This window comes from Barbus barbus (genome assembly GCF_936440315.1).
Source record: "Barbus barbus genome assembly, chromosome: 50".
Lineage (NCBI taxonomy): Eukaryota > Metazoa > Chordata > Actinopteri > Cypriniformes > Cyprinidae > Barbus > Barbus barbus.
In genome coordinates this window covers 7,675,978-7,701,458 of record NC_136728.1, presented here as the reverse complement: position 1 = coordinate 7,701,458, position 25,481 = coordinate 7,675,978, and positions in this window count along the sequence as shown.

Here is a 25,481-nt window from a genome sequence, read left to right as displayed (position 1 = left end):
GCAGGGTCTAAATATCACGTTACTGGGGTTGTTTCAACCTGCGGACATGAAAAACAACCCACGACAACAGTGTTAAAGTAGCCCAATTCCACGGGAAAACTGCTCCTCTTGCATGTGACATGAGAAGCATGACTGTGTGGCGTACACAAAAGAACATTTCCAATCAGTCGTTTTTAAATGTTTGGGTTAGAACAGCAACGCCAGTGTGTAGACAGCAAGGCACTTCTAGAGTTTAGCTTTTTTCCCTGTTCATTTTTCTCCTGGAGCAAAAGCGGGAGTGAGAGAATCAGTTTTTGACTGAGAGGCTTGCATGACAGCACATTTCTCCAGTTCACGATCGATCAGTTTCATGGTGTAATTCAGCCTTCTCCGGTCGGCTGTTTGCTGCGGTTCAATCTGTCTCTCCTGCGACTCGCGTAGTGCTGATACTGATGTCTCTATAAACCTGTCCACTCCAGCACACGCATTTCCTCCCTGCTTCTTCCACTGTACGGTGTATGCGCGGGGTTAGCTAAAGTGCAAATTAGCATTTCACATTTGGGAATGTATGTGTCTACATTATCGTGTGGTACTGAATATTTGAAAGTCATTTGTGTTCTTTAAATCTCCTGTAAGGCATGTCGAGATGATAGTCAAAGACGAATGTCAGAAAATGAAAGTATTTTGGCACAAATATCAGACTTGATCTTGACAGATTTGAGCAAAACTGCTTCACTCTTCATTAACATTTGAGAATGGTCCTCCACCACCCAGCAAATCAAAGTCATGTTATGCAACCAAAATGCAGATAAAAATAAAACAGGAAATTTTTTTTATCAAAGGTATCAAGGTCAAGTCTCTTAAAGGGATAGTTCACAGAAAAATACAAAATTCTGTCATCGTTTACTCACTCTCAGGTTGTTCCAAACCTGTATGAGTTTCTTTTTTCTGTTAAACACAAAAGAAGATATTTTGAAGAATGTGGGTAACCAGACAGTTGATGGTTCCCATTGACTTCCATAGTATGGGAAAAATTGTTATCTTTTTTTAATATATTTTATATATATTTTTTAATATCTATATATTTGTGTTTAACAGAAGAAACAAACTTATACAGCATTGAAACAAATTGAGGGTGAGTGAATGATGACAGGATTTTCATTGTTGGGTCAACTATCCCTTTTATGTATCAGATGATAAGCAAGGCCTTGATAATGGCCAAAACTTCATTTTAACCAATAAAGTTTTGATCTCTTCAAGAGTGAGTGCTGCACCTTTTCTAACTGACATGGCTTTTTGATTTTTGGTTGCACCTCCTCTTTCGTTGGTAGAGTACCTCTTTTCAGTAATCTATGTATCAGATAAGTTGTCATTTTTTTATGACAAGACTAGTTCAAGTTTTAAAATGCAGTCATATGGACTCATATGTTATTACATTTTACTTTATGGTTATGCCATATTACATATTTATTCATTAAATTGAAATGGCATGTCATGTGGTGCAACTCCCTCAAAACATATATTGGAATTAATTCATGATATTTGTTCAAATAAATCAATACCTTTGAAAATGTATTTAATTTTTGAAAATGTTCAATATGTGTGGCTTTACACATGTTCAAGGTGTAAGGAAAATATGTTAGTACTTGAGTTCACCACATGACATTTGTAGAGTCATTCAATTTAAATATTTTTTGAAAATCATGTGAAATGTCAAAGTAAATTTCATTCAATTTCATCTCAGTAAATTTCTAGCAGCTTTGCATATATTTTAAACTAGATTTTTAAATCTTTTAATTTTTTTAGTGAAATTGAATTTGGAAGTTAAAGATGTCAATTGAAGAAAAAAAGAAATAAAGCCCAAGATGAAGCCTGTGTATCACTTTCAGGTAACTTACGTTCATAATCCTGTGAAGCTTTTTTGGCTGTTGACGTGTTTTAATGTCAGTAATAATTTCACCAACAACGCATCTGCCTTAATATTGTAGTTTCCATGACTTAAAATGCATTATATAAAAACAATGAGGCAATAATGACTGGTTAATTAAAAATAATCACGTTTTCATTCAACAACACTGCTAAAATGCATAATGTAATACAAAATAAACAATTTATGTACTCTACATATTATTACAAATGGCTTCAAAGGGCACCAAAGGCCTGGTAATTGCTGTTGTTACACTTACAGGAGGATCAAATTCTTGTTTAAAGGGGTCATCGGATGCAAAATTCACTTTTAAAAGTTGTTTGAACTGAAATGTGTCTTGGCAGTGTGCATACACAACCACCCTACAATGATAAAAATCCACCCAGTGCTTTTTTTAAATAGTTATTAAATCCAAACTCCTTTCTCTTATCAAGCCGATCTCAGAGTCTTAGAAGAATGATGAAGTTCTGCACAGGCCCCTCCCACGATTGTTGATTGACAGTGGTATCAGTCTTTGGTTTTATTACAGCTTCGCCCTGAGTGAGCTGTCATCAGTCCACCATTGTTTCGACGTCGGAGCGGCTTGGCTTCTGAATGCTTGACACAATAAAATCAATTAATTAATAAAATCATAGCCATAGGTAGACTAAATGTCTATAGCTTTGTAGTATAAATAATACAATTTAATTACAATTTATTTATTTACTTTTATATTTTATTAAAGTTCTATTTTGACCCCTATAGTAGTTTTTTTTTTTTTTACTATCATAATATTTGATGGAGGGGGCAATTCTGCATAGGGCACCCATTTGGTATTTCAACCCACCTCTTGATATTTCAGCCCAAACCAGGACTGGGAAAGGATTACATGTCAGGACTCAACCTTGGGTCTCCCAGAGTCCCAAAAAAATTACGTTTTGCTTTAGCATCATTTTTGGTCACAATGAAGTGCATCCACACTGCAGATATGTATTACTAGTTGTTGTGTACATGTTACCTGTGTGCATGAAATAGAGACTGACAGCATCAAAAACTATTTCGGCCAAAACTGAAAATATTTTTTTGCTGTTATATTTCCAGTTGCCAAAATTTCAGTGCATCAGTAGTCTTTTTCTTTATGTTATGTCAGAGACTTGCCTACACGTGCCCGAATGTTTAGCCCTCACCTCTAGTTTGACAGACTGCTGTCTGAGCCAGCAAGGGTATGTCCCGTTCTCATATGACCCAGGATCCACTGTGACCTCGGCAGGATTCGGTGGAGGGAAGGTTAAAGAGATCCAATCACCCTCTATAGCTCCACTCTGGAACTGGAGACAGCCAGTGTCCTTCTTACACAGCGGCTTTTTGTGCTGAAGTTTGGGTTGACCTTTCCTACCTCAGACTCGTTCATCCATTACTGTAATACAGGTCACGGGTTGGGGTTTGAGTTTGACTAGCTGCTGCTCGCTCAGCATAAAATAACAACCTCCAGCCATCGGTATGTTTCACCACGGCTCCTGGTCTCGGCGGTCTCGCACTTTGTTTATAGTCCCCTTCCAGACTAATGCAGCTATATCCAGAACTGCAAAACCATGCTTTATTTCACTGCACAGTGATACAAATGTTCAGCTATTCAGATGGAAAGCATAAGGAGACTGACCACTTTTAGAAATAGAAGGTCAATTTGAGCATTTTGGGATACGGCCCCTGCATCTAAATATGCCTACTTCCCTACAATATAGTATGTGGAAAACAGTGCATGAAAAGAGTAGTATGTTTGAATTCATAGTATTCATAATAAAACAGTAGACGAAAAGTATCTGGATGACCCGCTGAGATTCTGAAGTACTATACGGAAAATACTTTTTTAACAGTTACGAGGTTCATAACTCGTCAAATGTACTAACTACTCAGTGTGTGATTTCAAATGCTCCTAATATTCCATCCATACTATACTACTCCCCCCTACTTATAGTATGAGTAGTATGGTAAGCACCCCCATTTTAAAGTGTCACCTCCTAAATATGTGGAAAGACAAGATAGCCTTTTGGTGCCTACTCTGCTCTACAGCGTATTTTCTTTCACAGAGACACCTTATGAGTGTTGGTGTTAGCATTAGCGTTAACCTCCCTGCACTCCTCGATAAATCAGTCAGTGTGCTGTTTTACTGCTCAATTCTGGAAGCAGAAAGACCCTCATATGTACATTCTTCTAGTCCTCATTATTTATTACCCATAAATCCCAAATAATCACTGTCCTTCTGTCACTAGGCTTGTTGGATTGTTGAATTAGATTATGGAGAGACATCCATCTAAGCTCCAGAAAGATATAGACTTACACTGAAGGAGGGACCCAGGCCATTCTTCGTTCAACCCCTAGTTTCTAGAAATGCTCCAGACAATTGGTCGCTGATCAAGAACAGCTGAAATTAATGTCTTTGTTTCAATATGTGGTCTCTAAACATTCACATTTTTACAATGCAGTAGATGCGAGCATGCTCACAACAAATGTGAGAAGTGTGGCAAATCAGCCTCAGTCTCCACCGGGCTACAGTACTAGAGGGCTCAAGTTTTCTTATATGTAAGGAGGGGAGCTTCAAGGACAAAAAGTTAAGAATCACTGACCTTGAACACTCTAGCAGCTACATAGCAATGCCTTTGCAGCCATCCAGATTCATAGCAGAGCACTAGCAACCAACTATTTGCTTGTGATATACCCTAAAAATGCCTACTAAATGTCTACATATAAATGTAAACAATCTAGCAAACAGCTAGTCATGTCCTAAAAACCACAATATCTAGCAAACACCCTAGCAAATATCAACCCCAGTGACCACCAAGAGCACCTTAGAAATTGCCTAGCAATACCCTGGCAACCACGCAAAGCACCTTAGCATCACATAGTAACGCCTTGCTAACTATCCAGAACTCCATAACAGCCACTTAGCAATACTTTGGCAACCATCCAGTAATGCCATCCAGAACTCCTGAGCAGCCACCTAGCAACACCTTGCCAACTATCCCGACCTCCCGAGCAGCCACCTAGCAACACCTTGCCAACTATCCCGACCTCCCGAGCAGCCACCTAGCAACACCTTGGCAACCATCCAGAACACCTTAGCAGCCACTTAGCAACACCTTGGCAACCATTCAGCAATGCCATCCAGAACTCCCGAGCAGCAACCTAACACCTTTGCCTCTGTAAAATGACTAAATATAAATATAAACAACCAAACAACCATTTAGTTATGCCCAGAATACCATAGTAACACCCACACACCTTAAAAGTGTCAAGTCAAGCCCTGGAAACCAACCAGAACACCCTAGCCACAACCCAGAACAACATAGCAGCCACCTAGCAACACCATAACAACCATACAATGAACATCCTAACAAGCCCAAGCAACCAACAAATTGCTTTTGACATTCCTCATTTGTAAGTTGCTTAGGATAAAAACTGTTACATGATAAAATATAAATTTAAACAACCTAGCAAGCATCTAGCTATGCCCTGGTAACCACTCAGAATACCTTAGCCACACCCAAACACATACCAACTCAGAACACCTTAAAAATTGCCTGTACCTCCCTGAACACTCTAGAAACAACCCAGAACAAACTAGCATCCCCTTAGCAACGCCTTGGCAACCATCCAGAGCACTCTAGCAACCAGTCATTTTCTTGTGAGGTTCCTCTTTTGTAAATCTCATCCACTAGAAAACCTTAGAAACTGCCTACAATTTAGCAACTGCATAGAAACTTCTGAAGAGGTTGGCAACAAGTGGTGATGAGTTTGACTAACTTTATATGAGAAAATGTACAAATCTTTAATCAACAATATTGTTATTGTACTTAAGTACAGTATACTTGCATGTAGTATGTGTAAAATAGTTAATGTAATGTATGTTTGTGTAAAGGGTCAACCTGCACAATATGTAATGTCAGCATGAAATGAGATTCAAATCAAATTATAATGAAATGCATCATGTGCTGACCAGAGCTCAGTGATGTCGAGCCATCAGGGGACTTTGAGTTTGCGATTTTAGGAGGGCGTAAAGTTACGGATTTCTAAAGCGGTATTATTAGACACCAGTGCTCAGCCAAGCACACAGATTCCATGTCTGATCTGCCCTTCCTGCTTGAACCGCACAAGGGCGAAGCCCAAATCGTGCATATATAGTCCATCTGATCAAATGAAGGCGCGGCCATGCTGTTAAACAATCATCTTTTTGGCTGCGTCTGATAAGTGGAGTCTGTACTCTCCAGATGGTGTGTGTGTATGCGTGTTTGTATGTGTGTTTGTGTGTCTATGGATGCAGCTCAGAGAGCCACAGGATGAGGTCAGTCTGGCCACACTGATCAGTCTTTCCCATGCTGCCAAGATCAGAATCCGCTCCCAAGAGAAGGAGCCCGGGATGCACAGCACGGGCTTGGAGCTCAGTCTGGAAAATAGTGCGCAAATGCTCGCGTTCCAACACTTCAGCAAAAAAAAAGAGATAAAAGAGAGCATACTTGGTGCCAGCATGGTGCCAGAATAGTGTGGAATTGTAATGGATTCCTGGATTCCGGTTTTGGCTCTGTAACAGTGAAAACCTGGGCAAAGTTTTGAACGGAATACTAACATACTTTTACTGTATACTGCATACTGTTTATTTATTTCTTGTTTATTTTTAATTTTTTTGCCTTTATTTTGATAGGACAGTAAGTTGACAGAAAGAGGGGGGGGTCGGGTCCATGAGCCAGGACTTGGGTGACCACCCGTCCCGCTTTGTGTTTGTGTACTGCACAGCATTTTCACCCCTTGTCCCGCACGTCGCATATTGAGAACATGTCCCGCATTTTCATCAGTCTTGGTTTTTAATTGTCGTATTAAGAAAAAGCGCATGCTTTCTTTTGCCTTTTTAAGAAAGCTTTTTATTTATTCCTATTTTCGGCGTGGTTTCCGCAATATTCTCCACTCATTTTAAACAATGAAAAAATCGATGCAGCTTTCAGACACAACTTTTTTCTTCTTTTAATAGTTTTCTATGGCGTTATTTTAATGACATATGTCCAGAGCGCATTATTGTAATGCGAGGGCTCATCAAAATGCGCGAGCATAAATCTCTTCTCTCGCAGTTGGATTCTCTTCACTCTCACACAAAAGACATGCTTTCTCTCGCTTACATGTGCACATTCAGAAACATAAATCGGCGCATATTACAATGGATGTAAATCAGTATTTACATAACATAACAGTAGCAAATGTATCTGTCTCGTGTCCCACATTGTCCCGCAAAATCACATCTACTGTCCCGCAACAGATCTATTGCCAGGTGGTCACCCTAGCCAGGACTCGAACTTGGGACGTCCGAAGTGCAACTGTGCAACATGTCGGTGTGCTACCATGAGACCATCGCCACCAATGCCTACTATTTTTTTTTTAAATACTATGTGAAATAGTATGCAACAAAAAATGCTCTACCTGCTGGTAGATGCCATTGGTTCCAAAAATGTGTCCTTTGATGGCCATGTTTTTGTAGGCTACACATAAATTGCAAGTACTTTATTACAGTACAGCAGAACAACTCCCTTTAAACTGAATGGGATGGTATTCATGCTTTGTTTTATATTGAACTTCAGGAAAATGTAGAAACCTGCATACCATGCCCAGTATCCATAATGCATACTGCATCCCTAGTTGGAGTAGCATGGTGTTATGCTATTCCAAACATTCCTAGTTTCTTATAGAATGGATAGAACACATTGATGTTGTTTTTAATGATAAATTGATGAGTCCAAGTCCGACGTCATGCCCCCAGATGTGAGATAGGCCCGTGGCAGTGGAATAGCAGTAGCTGATATTAGAGTCAGGAAGGGAGATTTAGAGGAGCACAGAAAAAGCAGGAGGGAATAAGACCCCTCAACTGGGCAATTCAATTAATCTGCTTTTAGAGAAGTGAGGAAAAGAGAGAGGGAGACAGCGACAGTGAGAAAATGTGATTAATCAAAGTGAGTCACACTCACAAGAGCGTCCACTGAAAGGTTTACTGCCTAACAAAATTTGAAAAACACAATTAAACTGAAGCCTATAAGCAATTGCAACTAATCAAGTGAATTTTTGACCATGAAGGTGTCATTAAAGTAGTCCATATGAAGTCATATAGTGAGCTACACTGAACAAAATTATAAACGCACATTTTAGAGTGGCCTTTTATTGTGGCCAGCCTAAGACACACCTGTGCAATAATCATGCTGTCTAATCAGCATCTTGATATGCCAACACCTGTGAGGTGGATGGATTATCTCGACAAAAGGAGAAGTGCTCACTAACACAGATTTAGACAGATTTGTGAACAATATTTGAGAGAAATAGGCCTTTTGTGTACATAGAAAAAGTCTTAGATCTTTGAGTTCAGCTCATGAAAAATGGGGGCAAAACCAAAAGTGTTGCGTTTATAATTTTGTTCAGTGTATATGTAAAGAACAAACTGACAGCTTAAAAACCAATGAATTTCTCATGATAATACTAAATAAATCTCTCATTTCATAGGTTTAGGGTTATTGTAGTTATTATTAGCATAATTTAAGAACAGTAGATGTTATATTTGTATGTAGATGTAAACTTGTATGTAGAAGTTAACTTGATTGTGGGTGCAGACATAGACTTGGACATACAAGTAAAAATAGAAGTAAACTTGTATGTAAAAATTAACTTGTATGAATGTGTAGAAGTAAACTTTTATGACATAATAGAATCAAACTTGTATGTAAAACTAAAAGTACACTTGTATGTACAAGCATAAATAGAAGTGAATTTGTGTGTAAATGTAAACTTGTATGAATGTGTACAAGTAAACTTTTACAAACAAACAGAAGCAAACTTGTATGTAAAACAATGTACACTTGTATCTATGAGTAAACTTGTACTTACAAGTAGAAATAGATGTAAACTTGTAAGTAAAAGTAAAACTGACAAGTAAACTTTTATGTACAAACAGAAGCAAACTTGTATGTACAAAAGTTTACCTTTATATACAAGATTGCCTTTGTTCATACATAAGTTTGTCTTTACTTTTACAAGTAAAAGTAAACTTGTATGTAAAGGAAAAAGTATGCTTGTATGTGAAAATAAAATTGTATGTACAAGCATAAATAGAAGTGAACTTGTGTGTAAATGTAAACTTGTATGAATGTTTACAAGTAAACTTTTACAAACTAATAGAAGCAAACTTGTATGTAAAACAAAGTACACTTGTATCTATAAGTAAACTTGTACTTACAAGTAGAAATAGATGTATACTTGTATGTAAAAGTAAACTTGACAAGTAAATTTTCATGTACAAACAGAAGCAAATTTTATGTACATTAATGTTTTCTTTTATAAACAAGTTTGCTTCTATTTGTTTATAAAAGTTTACTTTTACAAGTAAACTTATACTTACAAGTAGAAATAGAAGTAAACTTGAATGAATGAATGAATGAATGATGCATTTATATAGCGCTTTATTGTTTATTGCTGTACACCCAAAGCGCTTTACAATCATGTGGGGGGGTCTCTCCTCAACCACCACCAGTGTGCAGCATCCACTTGGATGATGCGACGGCAGCCACACTACAACGGCGCCAGTGCGCTCACCACACATCAGCTACAGGTGGAGAGGAGAGAGAGTCATAGAGCCAATCAAGTGTATGGGGATTATTAGGAGGCCATGATAGACAAGGGCCAGTAGAGGGAATTTGGCCAGGACACCGGGGTTACACCCCTACTCTTTACGAGAAGTGCCATGGGATTTTTAATGACCAGAGAGAGTCAGGACCTCGGTTTAACATCTCATCCGAAAGAAGGTGCTTTTTGACAGTATAGTGTCCCCGTCACTATACCGGGGTGTTAGGACCCACACAGACCACAGAGTGAGCACCCCCTGCTGGCTTCACTAACACCTCTTCCAACAGCAACCTAGTTTTTCACCGGAGGTCTCCCATCCAGGTACTGACCAGGCTCAACCTTGCTTAGCTTCAGTGGGCAACCGGTCTTGGGCTGCAGGGTGATATGGCGGTGGAATCTAAAAGTTACTTGATCAAACGTTTGTTTACAAATAAAAGCAAACTTGTATGTGCATGTTTACCTTTATATACAAGTTTACCCTTGTACATAAGTTTATTTTTACTTTTACTAATAAAAGTAAACTTGTATGTAAAAGCAAAAGTATACTTGTATGTACAAGTAGAAATAGAAGTGAAGTAAACATCTATTTCTTCTGTGTTGTTGGACATATGTGTGAAAGTACATTTCAGTTTTCTTGTGTTTGTGGTTTTGTAATTAAGAAATGTTTCATTTCTCTTTCTCTCTCTTTCCATTTCTGTCTCTGTATTTGATCTGCAGGTCTAACTGGCTGAAGCCGTGCTGCGGGAGGAGAGCAGCGTTGTGGCAGGTGTGTTTGCTGAGTGCCGGCTTCAACTGTTTCCTGGTGGCCTGTGTCGTCTTGGTGGTGCTCTTACTGACTGTGGAACTGCTCATTGATACTAAGCTCCTACAATGTGAGTATTAAAAGGGGTTCAGATCCCTTTAGAAGCCAATCTGGGTTTAGAATGAGCATTTACTATCTAGTTGTTAGTACACATGCTCTGACATATCAGACAGTTCCACTTACTGCATAAAAGATTCAGATTTGGACTACACTGTGTGTTTTTGATTGACTATGAAGAAATAGCGTAGAAGAGTCAATCATACAGAAATCAGACTACACTGGTTGAGCTGCATGTCATTTGTTAGGGATTTGGATTACTGTATGTTGATTATTCCATAAAAAAGAACCAGCTCATAGGAGTCATTCTGATTTTTGATTCACTGGAATTAAATGGCCCATAGAAGACAACTGCTTTGAACTCAGACTACATTGTCACATTGTATGTTTCTGATTCCCTAAAGAAAAACGTCTCTTAAGAGTCATTTGTTTGGGATTCAGACTACTTTTTTTATTCACTAGGAAGAAATAGTTCATAAGAGTTATTAGTTCAGGAATCTAACATATAGCTTATTAGAGTCATTCTTTCCAGAATCAGACTACCTTGGTCAAGCTGTATGTTTCTGATTCACGATGCAGAAACAGCTAATTTCTTTCCAGAGTCATTCATTTGGGTTTTTGACGGCATTGGTTGAGTCATATGTCATTTGTTTGGGACTTGGACTACCATAGTAGCTTGGTTTTGATTTGTTAAAAAGAACCTGCTCATTTGTCTTTTGTTCTGGAATCAGACTGGAATGAGAAAATCATTCCGTTTCAGAATATTTTCAAAACAAATATATTTAAAACCAAATGATTAAAATAATTATTTAAATATATTAAATAAAATTTCCCAACCTAAGAAATTCAGACTGGTTATGCTGTATGTTTTTGATTCTTTAAAACTAAAAGATTCAAAAGAGTCAATTGTTTGGGATTTAGTCTACACTGATTACACTGAATCTTCTGATTCGCTAGAAAGAAGTAGCTAAAAGTAATTTGTTCAGGAATCAGGCTACACTGGTTGAGCTGTATGTCATTTGTTTCCGATTCAACCCATAGTAGTAGGTTTTTGATTCACTGAAAAGAAGCAACTCACAAGAGATTCGTTCTGGAATCAGAAAATCTTTTGATTTCGGATTTCATTAAAAAACAAAACAAAGAAACATTTATTTATTCAGTCAATTCTGAATAAGAATTGGTTTTTATTTCCTAAACTAAGACAATGGACTACCTTGGTTACACTGTATGTTTTTGATTCCCTAAAACTAAAAGATTCAAAAGAGTCATTTGTTTGGGATTTAGTCTACACTGATTACACTGAATGTTTTGATTCAATAGAAAGAAGTAGCTCATTAAAGTAATTTGTTCAGGAATCAGACTACACTGGTTGAGCTGTATGTCATTTGTTTCCCATTAAAACCATAGTAGTATGTTGTTGATTTACTGAAAAGAAGCAACTCACAAGAGATTCGTTCTGAAATTAGAAAGTCTTCTGATTTCAGACTTCATTTAAAAAGCATTTATTCATTCAGCCAGTTCTGAATAAGAACTGGGTTCTCATTTCCCAACCTAATGAATCACATGCGTTTTTTATTTGCATAACTATACATTATCTTGACAATTTCAAAATTCCATGAATACAGTATACAAACACTATCTCTCATAGCTATACGTCTGCAATTGTTGATCTAATCTCTGTGGAGATTATTCTCAATAAGCACAGTGTGAGTGACATTTGCTTAGAAGCTATTTGCCTGGACATTTTCATTTCTCATAAGAGCCTATTGTAAATCTGACTGGCGATCCCCATTCATACTACGCTGGAAAAATCACGGCTCAGTGTGCAGATGAGTGCGCACTAAAGAGAGAAATGTGAGAGATGACAGGAGCATAAGTCAGCCTATATCTCTCTGTCTTCTCTGGCCTTTCCAAGTCGTGATAGACAGATGGAGGGGGGAGAGATGGATGGCAGCAGTGGAGGAGTGCAGGACAGCAACCGGCCGGCGAGATTAATGGAAGGAGGGATTGATGGAGATGAATGGACTGATGGACAGATCAGTGAACTGAGCAAACAAAGACATATGGGCCGGGAGATTGGCGGCGTGTGGAGAGAGCGAGCGAGAGAGGGGGTGATAACTGAATGCAGTAGATCTCTTGCACCGTAATAGAGCGGATAAATAGACAGATGCAGGACGCGGATGGGTGGAATATCATATCATAAATGCCTAATGCTTTCAGTTCAGGCGACTGCCATAATGAGATTGAGCAGCCACTGTCCTTGGCTTGCAACAGATGTGGCACACGTAGGAAATTTGGCTTCCCTCTTGAAAAGTATGGGAATAGTTCTGAGGAAGAAATGGTTAGAGAGAAATTGTTAGAAATGGTTAGATGGGGGGGGGTCGTGGCCTAATGGTTAGAGAGTCAGACTCGTAATCCAAAGGTTGCGGGTTTGCGTCTCGGGCCGGCAGGAATTGTAGGTGGGGGGAGTGAATGTCCAGCGCTCTCTCCACCCTCAATACCACGACTGAGGTGCCCTTGAGCAAGGCACCGAACTCCCAACTGCTCCCCGGGCGCCGCAGCATAAATGGCTGCCCGCTGCTCCGGGTGTGTGTTCACGGTGTGTGTGTGTTCACTGCTGTGTGTGTGCACGTTGGATGGGTTAAATGCAGAGCACGAATTCCGAGTATGGGTCACCATACTTGGCCGTATGTCACTTCACTTCACTTTGTATGTCACTTCACTTCAAATGCCCCATTTTTGATATTTCAAGGATTTTCATGTAATGCTTAATCAAATAGCTTACTATTATGTAAGGTTTTTAATGTGTTATCTACAGTAAATATACATCAATAATTTGTGAAATGTTCTGTTTTGGTGAATGTTTCTATGTGTTTTAGTATATCTGATTTGTAAACAGTTTAAAAGAGTTTAATGATTTATTTTAGCTGATTTGCAAAGTGCTTGGAAATTGTAGTAAAATCAAAAACGTAGTAACAGCCAATATGAAATTAAAGTTTAGCCTTTTCACTTCTTCAATATGTTCCTGGTCTTATTGTGGATGATTTTGCCAGTTATTCTAATTTTAAAAATGCTATATATGGTATATGTGATGTTTCTGCCCAAAAAATTTAACTTTGAACACTGTTTTATGTTGAACTTTTTATACTAAAGATCACAAAAATCAATGGGAAAATGGCGCACAGAGACTTCTGAAACAGTAGTGAAATGAAGTGAATTGTTTTAATATAAATTCACTAAAATGAATTAAACTTCTCAACACTAAATACAGTATGATTCAAAAGTTTGGATACAAGTATCTTATGCTCAACAAGGCTGCATTTATTTGATAAAAAATAATAATAATAATAATAATAATAGTGAAATATTAGTAGAATTTAAAATATTTTTTTTTTATATTTCAGTATATTTTAAAATAGAATTTATTCCTGTGACGCAAAGCTGAATTTTCAGCATCATTACTCCAGTCTTCAGTGTCACATGATCCTTCAGAAATCATTTTAATATGCTGCATTTATTTGGAATAAAAAAGTTTGTCTTTACTGTCTCAACTTTTCATCAATTTAAAGGGTTAGTTCACCCAAAAATGAAAATTGTCCCATGATTTAATCACCCTCAAGCCATCCTCCTAGGTGTATATGACTTTCTTCTTTCAGACGAATCCATTCGAAGTTATATTTAAAAATGGCCTGGCTCTTCCAAGCTCGATAATGGTAGGGAGTGGATGTTATTTTTCAACAGTCCAAAAGAAATCCAAAAAAGCGCATCCATCCATAATAAAAAGTGCCTCATGTGGCTCCAGGGGGTGAATAAATATCCATATTTAAAACGTTATAATCCGTAATCTCTAGCTTCCGCTAACTGTCGACTGGTTTTCTTTGCTAAAGTAAGGAAACTTTGCTTCCTTTGCTCCTGTAAACAAACGTTGGTTCTCCTGAGACTAGCATATTCTCACTACATCCTGCGTCACGCACTCGTGAACGCGTGTACGACAGTTAGCGGAAGTTAGAGATTACAGTTTATAAAGTTTTTAATATGGATGTTTTTCTTGCATAAACGCATCGATTTGCTACAGGATCCCTTTAATGCATCATTGCTAAACAAAAGTATTGATTTCTTTCACATCTCTTTGTTGTGTGTATTTTGAGAATCTATAGCCTGTTACATTTGACTGTATTATAATCAGATTTTTTACATGAAGTAAAAGCAAAATCTCTTTGAATTGTGTCCACAGTTAATAATGCATTCCAGTTCGCCTGTATCATCCATTGGATCAGCCTGGTCATCCTGTCCGTGTTCTTCACTGAGGTGAGTGTAAAGTATCCTGCTTTACTTTTTTTCTTTCTATTTTTGATCAAATGTGACCCTGGATCACAAAACCAGTCATAAGGGTCAATTTTTTCAAAATTGAGATTTATACATCATCTGAGAGTTGAATAAATAAGATTTCCATTGTTGTATGGTTTGTTAGGATAGGACAATATTTGGCCAAGATACAACTATTTGAAAATCTGGAATTTGAGGGTGCAAAAATATAAAAAAACAGAGAAAATCGCCTTTAAAGTTGTCCAAATGAAGTTCTTAGCAATGCATATTACTAATCAAAAATTCAGTTTTGATACATTTACAGTAGGAAATTTACTAAATATCTTCATGGAACATAATCTTTACTTGATGTCCTAATGATTTTTGGCATAAAATATTGACCCATACAATGTATTTTTGGCTATTGCTACAAATATACCCCAGCGACTTAAGACTGGTTTGTGGTCCAGGGTCACAAATACATTTCTCATTAAACATTTCTCACCATTCTTCCAAAACAAAGTTATCTGAGATGTGCTTTTTGGAGAAACATCTATTGTTAATATTCAAAAGAAAGATAGCAAAGCTATAAAAGAGCAACGTGTCAGCATTAAAAGTGTGTGTTTAAAGGTTACAGGTCACTAAAACAACTAAGATGCTGAGTCTGAGACAATCATGATTTACACAGAGCCACCAGGCTTACTAGAAATAGCCTCTTTTACAACTATCGATATAGTAGGTTTCAAATTAATGGTGCCACAACGGGACGTTTGGAAGTATTTGATTTAAGGTCTTGTCTGAATGTTTATGCTGTAGGGGCGTCTTAATTGAACCCAAGAAAAAGCCGTTTTACATAGTGCTGTTACTGTACTTTCAAAGTGTGTGTCCTGACACATGCTGACTTCTATTGATTCCCATTTCTTCAGATCCAGTTGCATTTGTCTCTGGCTCTTTTAAAGCAGACTTGCATTTATTTCCTTCAACTTGTGTTTTGCTCGTCGATAAAGGCTCAAGAGACGGGAAGGTTTCAGCGTCACATGTTTTAGAGAGCGAAGTAGTGATAGAAAGCGATAAAAACACTAGCGTGTGCCACCGGAGTCAGCAGTCACTATAACAGCGTCTCCTTCGAGTGTTTCGATGAGATCTCGGCCGCTTGCGAGTTTATGAATACATATTGCAGGTCACTGATAAATTATGAGCTGCGTTCTGAGACGAGATGAAAGAAAAAAATGATTCAGCTTGGAAATGGGTTTTGCGGAGGTTATGGAGGTGAATTCTGTTGCCGCCACATCTCGATATCACTTAGATTTTGAATTACCTTACGTACACATTTTCCCCGCAAGCTCATTATTTACGTTTGCTGTTCGTGGGTCGCTGGAAAAGTAATGTTTGCCTTTTTTTGCCCAAGGCTTCTCTCTTGCCTTTCACTAAACGCGCTCTTTTGTTGTCTTGTGGATGATTTCCCAGAATGCAATGTGCTGAAGATGCAGAAATCTGATCAGTGATTTTCAATAATCTGCTTCTTTTCTCTTTCTTTCTGTTGGTCTTTCCACTTATATGCTCTCTCTTCCTCTCCCAGACTGTCTTTAGGATTGTGGTGCTCGGGATTTGGGATTATATAGAGAACAAAGTTGAGGTAAGCTCCCCGGGGTCCCATTAGTACGGGGGGAAACAGAGTGAAGAGACGAGCCCTTGAAACTTAATGAAGGATGAGTCTCGCTGGCGCAGTGACACACTCTCAATGTCACATTGTTGCCTGAGCGGGCCCATTGCTGACTGCACTGTGATTGGCTGTTTAGTTTTATCGACCACGCCCACTCATTAAATAATAAATATTGCATTTTTGTCATGCCTGCCTGATATGAATGTATTTAAAGAGCATTTACTGATTATTTTAAGGTGCACATATGGAAAAACTGATGTTTTGTAAAACATATAAATATATACATACATACACTGCCATTCAAAAGCTTGGGATCAGTAAGATTTTTTATGTTTTTTTAAAGAAGTTTCTTATGCTCATCAAGGCTGCATTTATTTGATCAAAAATATTGACAAAAAATGTAATTTTGTTAAAAATTATTGTAATTTAAAATAATAGTTTTAATATACTTTAAAATATAATTTATTTCTGTGAAGCAAAGCTGAATTTTCAGCATCATTACTCCAGTCTTCAGTGTCTCATCATGATCCTTTAGGAATTATTCTAATATGCTGATTTATAATCAATGTTGGAAACAGTTGTGCTGCTTAATATTTTTTTGGGACGTGATACTTTGTTCAGGATACTTTGATGAATAAAAAGTAAAAAAAAACTGTGTTTATTAAAAATATAAATTTTGTGTTAGAATATACACTACCATTCAAAAGTTTGGGGTCAGTACATTTTTTCTTTGTTTTGTTTTTTTAAAGAAATTAATACTTTTATTCAGTGAGGATTTTTTTAAATGGGTAAAAAGTGATAGTAAAGACTTATTGTTAGATTAAAATAATAAGATTATTAGAAAAGATTTCTATTTTAAATAAATGGTGTTCTTTTTAACTTTTTATTCATCAAAGAAAAAAGTATCCAAAAATAATAAGCAGCAACACTCAAATCAGTATATTAGAATGATTTCTGAAGGATCATGTGACACTGAAGACTGGAGTAATGAAGACAATTCAGCGCTGAATCACAGAAATAATTTATGTATTAAAGTATATTAAAATAGGAAACCAATTTTTGCAATAATATTGCACAATATTAACGTTTCTTTCTGTATTTTTGATCAAATAAAAACAGCCTTGATGAGCAGAAGAGACTCCTTTAAAAACAAAAAAATATTCTGTGTGTGTCTGTATATATATATATATATATATATGACTCTCAAACATATATAAATTTTGTATAATAGAAATAATGGATAAAATATTAAAATAATAAATATATTTATAATTTATAACAAATAGTGTATGTACAATATAGTAAATATTTATTCATGTCCACCAAATAAATACATAAAAGGTAATGGGTAATGCAGTTTTTTATTTCACAATTTGGACTGTGGGGGGTTTTTCTGAATTCTAGGTCACAGAATAAAAAAATAAAGGTAATTGTGACTTTTTATCTAACAATTCTGACTTTTCTCAAAGTTGCAAGTTTATAACTTCCAATTGCAATCTCGCAATTCTGACGTTTTTCCTTGCAATTCTGAGTTTATATCTTGCAGTTCATAATTGCTCATAAACTCATAATTGCAACAGAAAAGTCAGAATTGTGAGATAATTCAGAATTGTGAAATATAAACTCAGTTGCAAGAAAAAAGTCAGAAATATGAGGAAAAAGTTGCAATTACTTTTGCAGGGATTACTTTTTTTCATGGTGTAAACTGGCCTTCATCATTTTTTTTTTTAATAATAACGTACATTTTAAATTTATTTCAAATTTTATAAATAAATGATAGTTAGTATGGTATATTATCAAGTTGAGTTTCTACATTAGAGCATTCCCAGGTATGTAACAGCCCATAGTATTAAATGTTACAAGCTGAAAGGCATATGATCGTGTGTTGTTTTTAATTAGGTATTTGACGGTGCTGTGATTGTACTCTCTCTGGCCCCAATGGTGGCCTCCACGGTGGCTAACGGCCCCAGCAGCCCCTGGGACGCCATCAGCCTCATCATCACCCTCCGCATCTGGAGAGTCAAGAGAATCATTGACGGTAACACACCATTCACACGCTCTCCCGCACAAACTTTTCTGACACTATGAAGTTTTATATATATATATATTTCTTTTTTTTTTTGCTAAATGTAAATATATTTGACCTTTAAAACACTTAAAGACAGTGTTAATGTAAAAGCATTAGCTAATTCGGCTGATTAATTTTACGAGCTGTTGTCCTGTCCGGCCCAATGAGTGTGAGTTATGATAGACGTCTCACACGCGCTGCTGCTGCCAGCGTTGGTCTTATTAAAATTCAGATTGATTCAGAGTCTTTTGTCTGCGCTGAGAGGAGCATAATGCCCATAATGTCTCAGCACAGGTTCTGTTTATGCAAATGTATTTGTGGTCGATGGCTGGGGCAGGTCACCCTCGTTCTCACTAAACATCATTGAGCTGTTGAGCACAGTGCCGTCAGACACACTTACATGAACACTGCCGATGACAACAAACAACTGTACCAGTGCTGAGATCCAATACTGCATCACAGAAACAGCTCTGAGTTTGATATAAAAGTCATAATAAATACAATACATCAATGCAAGCAGTGTTGTTAGTGATAAATAAAACTATTAAAATAGTTTTTGGCCATTAAAATAAAGGTGAAATAAAATACAATACAATGAAAATTAGAAATGTTGCTTCGGAAACTAACTGATAGATAGATAGATAGATAGATAGATAGATAGATAGATAGATAGATAGATAGATAGATAGATAGACAGACAGACAGACAGACAGACAGACAGACAGACAGACAGACAGACAGACAGACAGACAGACAGATAGATAGATAGATAGATAGATAGATAGATAGATAGATAGATAGATAGATAGATATTTATCTACTATAAGTTAAAGCTTGAACTATTTAGTGAAATTTTAATTGCAATTAATAGTTTTATGTTCTTTTTTATCATTTAGAAAATACTTTAAAATTATAATAATTGAAATATAAATTTTAAATCTATTTTGTCTATGCTTAATATGAATCTAAAGTGCTTGCTTGCCATCTTCTGTGCCTTTTCTATTAAAATCTACATTTATATTGCTTTGTGTTTTTGTCTATTCTGCATGTCTGTTTGCATATATATCTTATCTTTCCCCTCTCCTTTGTGGTTTATTATGTGCAAGCTGTGACAATTGCGTATTGTGTGTGTCATGTGTGTTCATACGCCTCAAGATTTGAATTTGAGAGACAGGGAGTGCACAGTTGACAAAAAAAGCAAAAAACAGCTGAATACGGTCATTACACTTTACATGTGGCTCTCTTCTGCTGCCATCTTTCTCTTTCTCTCTCTCTTTCCTTTTCTCATGTTTATTTTGTTTTAGAAAATTCACATATATTTTGTATTTTAGTAGTGATTTCTCTGTTTGTGTGTGAATTTGTTTTCTGGAACTTATAATTATTATTTTGATTTTTTCTCTCTTTTCTCTCCATATGATATGTATATTTGTGATGCTCTGTCTCTGTTTTTAGGGTGACCTTTTAACATTCTGTCAAGGGTCTACAGATGAAAAATAGCCTTTTGGGCTAATTCTGGCACGTTTACATTTATGTTTATTAATGTGCATTGCCCCTGTAAATAAATAAACTAAAAAACACAGTGTTTGATGCAATAGTAGAATGCTGAATAATCTGAACCCTGAGAAATGAAGGTGAAAGGAAAGCTGATATTTGACACAGACACACTGACCAATTAACATTCATGAGCTCAAGTCTGATCCAGTTCTACGCCACCCTGTGGTTGTACCATGGTGTACACACAGCAGGATGGAAAAGCACCATGCCTTGCTTGAACTGTTGAAAAGACACCAGGGCATGGTTTGGTTTACTGAGGGTTAGTTGCTGAGATATGCTTTATTTTATTTTATTTTATTTTATTGCTAATTGTTAATTATTCAATTCTTTAATGAATTATTGTTCATTTATTTTTAATTGTATATATAATTTTATAGCAGTTAGCAATTTTGTTCTATTATTATTTTTTCAATTCCTAAGGAATTTTAGGAATTCAATTAAGTTGATAGTTCACCCAAAAATGAACATTCTGTCATTAATTACTCACTCTCATGTCGTTCCAAACCCGTTCATCTTCAGAACACAAATTAAGATATTTTCGAGAGCTCTCAGACCCTCCATGGACAGCAATGATATTACCACAATCAATGCACAAAAACGTAGTAAGGACATCGTTAAAATAGTCCATGACATCAGGGGTTCACCCGTAACTTTACGAAGCTACAAGAATATTTTTTGTGCGCAAAGAAAACAATAATAACATAATTTATTCAGCCGTTTTCTCCCTGAGTTACCGTCATTTTGGAGAGTACCCCAGAACGCTGATTGGACTAATATGTCACGGACTATTTTAACGATGTCCTTGCTACGTTTCTGTGCATTGATTGTGGTAATATCATTGCTGTCCATGGAGGGTCTGAGAGCTCTCAGATTTCATCAAAAATATCTTAATTTGTGTTCCGAAGATGAACGAAGGTCTTACAGGTTTGGAACGAGATGAGGGTGAGCAATTACCGAATTTTCATTTTTGGGTGAACTATCCCTTTAAGTCTCCTGAGCTATAAAATAACAGACTTCTGAGCATTAAAATGTACCTGTTTTAGAGAGATTGTGCATATTAAATCCCACTCATTTTTATTTAAATAAATTTAAATATATCTAAAAATATTTATTTAAAATAGTATATCATAATCCTAAAACTGAGAGAATGTTGTGGTACTGAGGAACACATTGCAATGCAGTAAAGCATGCTGGGAGTTCTGTCGGCAGATGGTACCAGTGTGAGAAGAGTCTAATTGATATGGAGAGCGAGTGGATGATAAGAGGGGTCATGTGGCTATGGCTTTATTAAGAGCCAACAGCAGAGAGCAGAGCAGCTGATAGAAAGCCTCTGGCCCTCTCAACACAATCCCAGCCCAGTCTGAGAAATCAACCTCACACGACGCTCATATCCGTTCATGGAATATGAGGCAAAAATTGGCTCTCCGCTTAGGCGTGGATGGAGGTCATGTTAGCATTTGGCGGCATTGAATGTTTGCAGAAAACAATTAGCAGTTTATCAAAGTTGTCCATTGTGTGTTAGAAGTATTGTTAAACTGAAAATTAATTTCCCATTGTATTTGTATTACCATTGAATTACCATACTTCCCAGAATACAAGGCACAGTGATACTTTTTGATATTTGTAATATCTGTGGTATTCACTGATTAAAAGCTAGCCTATTCATTTATTTTGAAAGAAAAAAAAACTAACACTTTTATTTAGCAATGACTCTTTAAATTGCCAAATTAAAGACTGATAAAAGAAAAAATAAGACTGAAAAAAATCCTATTTCCAAAGAAAAAGAAAAATATCCTGAGGAGAAAAATGTCACGGTTTCTACAAAAATATGAAGCAGCACAACTGTTTTCAACACTAATAATAATAATAATAATAATAAATTTCTTAAACAGCAAATTAGAATGATTTCTGTAGGATCATGTGACACTGAAGATTGGTGTAATGATGCTGAAAGTTCTGATCAAAGATATAAATTACATTTTAAAATATATTCAAATAGAAAACAGTTATTTTAAGTTCTATTAATATTTCACTGTAATATTACTGTTTTTACTTCATATAAAATAAATGCTGCTTTGGTGAGCATGAGAGATCTCTTTCAAAAACAAAAACTTGCCAACCCCAAACTTTGCTCAAAAAGGATGCGAGTATCTGAGAGGATCAACCAAACAAAAGGTACTTTACTCTGCTGTTTTGTTTCTCTTCTGTAGCGTACGTGCTGCAGGTGAAGGTGGAGATGGAGCTGGAGATCCAGCAGTACGAGAAGACCAAAGCTGTGAGGGAGGAACAGCTGGAGAGACTCACACAGATCTGCCAGGAACAGGCCGTGAGTGATGAACTATCCCTTCACTCCTTTCTGACATTTACATCACCAAAATAAAACAATCTTGTGCCAGTGACACTCACCTTGACAGTAGCTTTGTAATAACCCACGAGAGTGAAGTTGTGCTTTAAAGGAACAGTTTGCCCCAAAATAAAAATGTATTCACCCTCAGGTCATCCAAGATGTAGATGAGTTCATTTCTTTATCTGAACAGATTTGGAGAAATGTAACATTGCATCAGCTGCTCACCAATGGATCCTCTGCAGTGAATGGGTGCCGTCAGAATGAGAGTCAAACAGCTGATAAAAACATCACAATAATCCACACCACTCCAGTCCATCAATTAACATCTTGTGAAAAGGTGTGTGTTTGTCACAAACAAATCCATCATTAGGACATTTTTAATTACAAACAAGTCCTCTATCCTCAATATTGTTTCTCCAGTGAAAAAGTGAATCTTGTCTGAATCAGGAGAGAAATATGTACAGATCAAGCATCATTTACAAGCAAAAACAGGTCAAAACTGTTCTAAACAAATACGTGACCCTGGACCACAAAACCAGTCTTAAGTCGCTGGGGTATATTTGTAGCAATAGCCAAAAATGGGTCAAAATTATTGATTTTTCTTTTATGTCAAAAATCATTAGGATATTAAGTAAAGATCATGTTCCATGAAGATATTTTGTACATTTCCTACCGTAAATATATCAAAACATCATTTTTGATCAGTAATGGGCATTGCCAAGAACTTCATTTGGACAAATTTAAAAGTGATTTTCTCAATATTTGGATTTTTTTGCACCCTCACATTACAGTTTTTCAAATAGTTGTCTCTCGGCCAAATATTGCCCTATCATAGCAAACCATACATCAATGGAAAGCTTATTTATTCAGTACAATTTTAAAAAATTGACCCTTATGACTGGTTTTGTGGTGCATGGTCACAAAACAATAAGAGACGGACATTTTCACTGGAGGATGTAATGTTGATTATGGATTCATATTTTGACTGGTTTGCTGTGGTTCGGATTAGAACTGTTTCAATGAAAACAGTGTGTAATTTGCTTCTTACAAACATCTAACAACTTGGAGTGGTGTGGATTACTTGTGGATTATTGTGATGTTTTATCAGCTGTTTGGACTCATTCTGACGGCACCCATTCACTGCAGAGGATCCATTGGTGAGCAAGTGATGTAATTTCTCTAAATCTGTTCAAATGAAGTACATCTTGGATCACCTGAAGATAAATGTTCAGCCAATTTTCATTTTTGGGTGAACTATTCCGTTAACATCTTTATTTATCATTTTGTCCCTCTCCAAACATTTTTCCATAATTCCATAATCATGTTGCACTGTGTATTTCTCCAGCAGAGGGCAGCAACACACAATGACACGCAATCAAATTTCACTTCATCTGCTCAGTAAAACAGCGCCTATAAATGTTTATTTATTTATTATTGATCAGATTGTATCAGTTATTAACATTTTATTACAATTTTACCACTTGAGTCACCTGAAAAAGTTATTTTTTTTTTGTGTCTGTTCTGAATTGTATGCCACTCATATCCTCAGATACTGCTGTATGTAAATTGTGTCTCAACAGCACAATTCATCCTGAATATCCCCCGTATTTTTAACCGCATCAAGCTCATGCTTCATTTCTGATCGGGTCTCGGCGGATGATGCAAGCTCGCATTTCAAGCTGCAATCCAGCCCAGAGTATTACATAAAACTGTCACGTGACCCGTCCAGACTGTCCTGGGCCCACCAGACAGATAACACATACAGGGATCAATGCACACCACTGAAATACACAATTCACCCTAGATGTGTTTCTGCTGTTCTTCTCCTTGGGGAAGAAGACAGATAAGACTTTGATAGAAATGTCTTGAAATGCCTGTTGGGAACTGATCTGAGGCCTGTCGAGATCAGTAGAGTATTGATCATGTCGAGTGTGGGGACATCGAATCAACAAATAAAACATATTGGTTACAGAGGTACAATGTTGCAAGGAGATCCATTTCAGGGTGTTTATGATATAAATTATAGATCATGATTTGTAATACTGCCAGTAATAAATGTGTTTGATAAATTCAATTGCTATAACTTTAATCAAAATTATACTTAGAATAATAGCTATAATTATAATTTAAGCGCTATAATCTTCTTAGAACGTGTGTTTTTCCAAAATGGTTACTCTTAAGGCAAAAATTAATTAAATTAATCTGGAGTTTTTAATCTAATTTAAACAAACAAAAACAACTAAATAAAAGATTCTACACTATTTGTAGATGACTAATCAAATAAGTTTATTTCTGCCTTTGAATAAAAGGATAGATCTTGTTTATGTTGAAATAAAGCTGATTTTAGTCATATTATTATTTTTTAATATGAATAAAATCTGTTAAGACTTTCAATTTAGTGGACAAAACATATTTTACTTTTACATTATATGTACCAGCTTATATTAATTTATATCAATTAATTCTTTAAAATCTGAAAATATTTAGAAATGTACTGTTTATTTATTCAGATATTTTATATATATAGAGAGAGAGATGCATTGGCAAAGTTGTTGACAAATTTTAAAGCTGACAAAAGGGGGAGCTCCCACTTTAACAGCATTGGACTGCTGCAGATGAATCAGTGCAGTCAGTATATCAGTCTCTGTCTGTTTTCTTGTCTTTGGCAGTTTGAGATCCGGCAGTTAAGGGCTCACCTGGCGCAGCAGGATTTGGATCTGGCCGCCGAGCGCGAGGCCGCCATGCAGATCCACCATGTGTGGGGCAAACCGAGCAGCAGCTTCCAGGAAGTAGACGGCCTGGGACCCGCGGGATCTGACAATACCAGAGAGCCCAGACCTCCTCCAGGTACCCAGACCTGTCCTATCTCTGCCTTTTTAATGAGAGTTAAATCCAGCCCAGAGTCACACAGGAAATGATGTAGCACATGATGTCCACACACCTCAAAATGTGATGTTAAAATGATACTGAATATGAAAGTGGTGATAAAGGCAATATGTGAAGATATAGATAATATCTATCTGTCTAATACATACATATATATATATATATACACACACACACAATATTCAATTCATTGGCTACAGTTCAGTGATTCATAGGTACCTGCTTGTCCTCCGAGCCTTAAATCAGCCCAGACTCTTAACACAGACA